The sequence below is a fragment of the Euprymna scolopes genome, chromosome 30, assembly GCF_053919585.1.
Source record: "Euprymna scolopes isolate OS-2025 chromosome 30, ASM5391958v1, whole genome shotgun sequence".
Classification (NCBI taxonomy): domain Eukaryota; kingdom Metazoa; phylum Mollusca; class Cephalopoda; order Sepiida; family Sepiolidae; genus Euprymna; species Euprymna scolopes.
The window spans coordinates 61,780,359-61,784,557 of record NC_136511.1 but is presented as its reverse complement, the minus strand read 5'-3'; the positions used below and the strand labels follow the sequence as shown (position 1 = coordinate 61,784,557).

The 4,199-nt window shown below is 31.3% G+C and overlaps 1 pseudogene; it reads right to left on the bottom strand.

The window, feature by feature from the left end:
• Window positions 1–413: 413 nt before the first annotated feature.
• Window positions 414–586, bottom strand: LOC145255009 (U2 spliceosomal RNA; annotated as a pseudogene).
• Window positions 587–4,199: the final 3,613 nt, after the last annotated feature.

The following is a 4,199-nucleotide window of genomic DNA, read 5'->3' as shown; positions in this document are numbered from 1 at the left end:
TGATTGGTCAGTTAGTAGTTCAAAATGACAGTTGGAATATTTGCGGTTGTAGAAAGAAAGGTGGTAGACCGTCACCGATATTTGGTAAATGGTAGGAATGGGAATGTCATGCGTGTTTCCAAATGTCTTTATCGTCGACTATTAGTGTCTGTAGTTATACTGGAGGCGGCAGGGGGGATGCAGCAACGAACAGAACTTTTACAAGGCCGATAGCCATTAGTCGCGTGTCCGCGTGTAATGGATGAATGCGTGAATGTAGGATTGACATGAAATTCTTAAAGATAAACTAAAATGATCGAAAAATGGGCTGAAATGACTTAAATAAAAAGTAAATGACTTAGAATGACTATAATGAACTTAAGGATGAATTGAATGACCTTAAGAATGACTTGAATGCTTAAAAGAACTAACTGGAACCCTTCAAAAACAACTTGAATGATCTGGAGAATGACTTGGACGGTTTTGAGTGATCACTTTACATTAAATAAATACAGAAAAGTGATCCCAGATTTTCATATCACAATAAGTACAGCATGTAAGAACAGATACTACAGTTTGATCTTGGCCAAAAGGCTAAGAAAGGGGTATTTATTTACTCCCCCACTGTGCAAATTAGGCAGAAGGCCGATTTTTAATGTGAGGAGTGAAGAGGAAATGGGGACCAACTTCCCGGGGAATAGGGGAGCTGGATAGTGACAATTGGTATAAATGGTTGCCCCTAAATTGACCAAGGTCTTATATGTGGGGTTGGTATTCATTTACTTCCCCACGGAGCAAATAAGGCTCAAGGCCGGTTTTTAATGTGAGGAGTGAAGGGGGAATGGGGACCAATTCGCCGGGGAGTAGGGGAGCTGGATAGTGACAATTGGTATGATGGGTTGCCCCTACATTGATCAAGGTCTGATATTTGGGGCTGCCCCCACATATGGTCTTTGCTTGCAGTATCTGCCGGAATAGATACTACACTTTGATCTTGGTCAAAAGGCCAAGAAAAGCGTATTTATTTGCTCCCTCAACAGCAAAAAAGAAACATGGTGATATATATATATATATATATATATATATATATATATATATATATATATATATATATGAGAAAATGAAAATTAAAACTGTAAGTTGAACTTTACAATCAAAATTTATTGTTCGACTGAATACACCAAAAAAACAATTTCCAAAGTCCGTATTCCGCGAAGTTTCAAAGAATGCTATTCTTGTTATTCTTCACATCAGAAGACATAAAGAAATCAGCAAATTGTATTTGTACAATGCTAGAATTTGCTAGTTAATGAATTAAGTGAAACCGCAAATTATTGCAGTTATAAATTGCCAAATAAAAAAGTAAAATGGTTTATATGTAAAAAAAATATATAAAAACAAACCGCGCATAATATTTCAGCTTGCATGAAATCATCTCAAGTTAATCCGAAATGCAAAATAGTTCTTTAGAGAGAATTAATTCCAAAATAAGTCCAGCGTGACGATGCATATAATCGGATTGAAAGGTCTTCAAAGATAAATTCATATATATATATATATATATATATATATATATATATATATACATATATATATATATACATACACACACACACACACACACATATATATATATATATATATATATATATATATATATATATATATGTATGTAACTCTTGGTTCGTTCGCAATTAATAGTCTAAAAAACCACTGGACGGATGGCTTCCACGTTTTGGTATAATATGTTTACTATATCCATGTGTGTTTTATATATTTCTTTTTTAATTATAACATTATACTAAATTTTTCTATGATAAATAGGTGGTTTTCTTTGTACCGATAGGCTATTTTTTTTATTTAGGGACAATCATGTATTACCGCTTCCTGTCACGTGACCAGTGTTTCCAATTTAGAGGTTTTCCTGCTAGATCTGGAGATTTCGTTTGCAATCTAGCGGGGAATTCTAGAAAATCTGGAGATATTTCGCACCCACACACCCGCAATTTTAGATTAAAAAATAAAGGAAAGCGCTTGAAAATACTTTAAAACATAAAATAAACTCATTCAAGTAAGTGAAAAGAAGTAGCATTTATTGCCTTTGGTAACAATTATTTATTGATTATTTGTTTTGTTTTTCACCTTTTTTTTCGGCTAACCATTCTTAAAACCCGCTGTAAAATCGATTTTTCCAAGTACATTTTAGGTGGGGGGCATTCCAACCCCCGAAGTTTAGTTCAAAAGACGATCTAAGCAACCCCGCTTAATTTAGAAGTATTTAGTCGAAAATTGTAAAAAGCAAGAAACACCAGCAAAAAAAAAAACTTATACCAATACAGTAGAATTTTACTACCAACCTAAATACTTTCAACATGCAAAGTGTTTTTTGTTTTTTATTTTTCTAATTTCAAAATATGCCGCACCATTATTGTGATGTTTAATTTGCAGTATATTTCAATTTAACTTTTATTATAAATAGTTTGAGTTTATGATTTGTTTCTTGCAAAAAAAAAAACCCTCTCTGAAAAAACAGGTAAAACTAGCTGATAAAATATATAAGCCTTCTGGGGAGCTAACCGCTTCAATATAATTCCAGAAACATATAGTGAGAAAACACGGAACATTTTATATATTGAATATTCTATATTTATAATTTTTTATGGTACGAAGTTAAAATATGGAGTTGGGGGGGGGTAAAAGTTAAAAATCTAGCGATTTTCTGAACATTTCTTTCTCCGGATCTCGCGGGTTTTTTTTTAAATATCAGTTGCCAACACTGCATCACTTATAGGATATTATAATATTGGTAAATTTTCAATGGGTTTAATCACATGATTATTGATAATGTAACCATGTGGTTGAAATTTGATTTAAATTAACCACACGTGGTCGCTTTCCTATCAAATATTCATCGAAAAATGGTAGGTACAGACAAAATGAATGCTGACGCTCAAAGTGTATAAACATTTTGATCCCTCCCTTTACTTAAAAATTCACCAAAAATCAGGAAATTAACCAATTTCAGTATTTATCAAATAATGATCGCAGAATATAATGAACTAATTATTTTTACTTAACTCTTAGTGAAAATGTTTTATTTTGTTTAAACAAAAAATACCTTTACTAAAGTTATGGTTTTCAGAAGTAAATAAAAAACGCAAGAATTAATTTTTGCTTTTTTTATATAAATAAAGCGTCGTAATTTGTAACAATAAAAAATAATTTTTACAGGAACATTCCGAAAAAAAGCCCCTAAAGTCCGTATTAATGAATTCGATATAACTCGAAGAAAAATGTATTTCTCGCATACTATTCAGGAAATTAAAGATTCAATTAGATTCCTATTTCAGTAACCTACATTATTTAGAGTGAAATGAGTTTAAGAATTTATAGCCAAGCCTAAATATATTTTGCTTAAAAAACAATAGCATTAATACAGTAAGTTATGTAAAATTTGCATAGAATGCTCTGCTTTACGGTTGTTGTAAAAATGGAACGGAAATTTGAATTTCGTTCCCTTTTAAATTCGGTACATTTTTACATTACGTCCAACTCATCGTTCACATTTGACAAGTCAACTTTTATAGCTTTTCGGGTATGCTGGCAAGGTAAGGGGTGTCTATTCCGAAAGCCGTTCTAACATGGGTAGATTGGTAGGTGTGTCAGAAATTTCGTGAAAAATAGTGAATAATTTCACCACGTCTTTTCAGGCTTATAACTCATCGAAAAATGTAACTCAACCCCTAATTATTTTTTTCAATTAAAGGACAAGGATCAAGGTTTCATTAAAAAAAAAAAAAAACAACGTGTTTTTTTTAAAGGTTTTAAACTTCGGACTTTACAGGTAAATTTCTAAAAACACTACTTTTTTGTTTTAAATTTTAATATATTATTTATTGACCTTTTCTCTTCAATTTGTGATATATAACACTTTGGTGAATAAAATAATTAATTACTTTTTAATAGAAATTTCAAAATGGGCGGCGTGAATTATTCGACCCCCTGTCTTTCCAAGCTTGTAACTACTCGAAAAATGTAATTCAAGCCCTAATTATTTTTCAATTGAAGGAGCAAGGACCAAAGTTTCATTAAAAAAACAAAAGAAAAAAAAACAACGTGGTTTAAAAAAAACTTCGAACTTTACAGGTACATTTCTAAAAAAACACTACTTTTTGTTTTAAATTTGAATATATTATTTATTGACCTTTTCTCTTCAATTT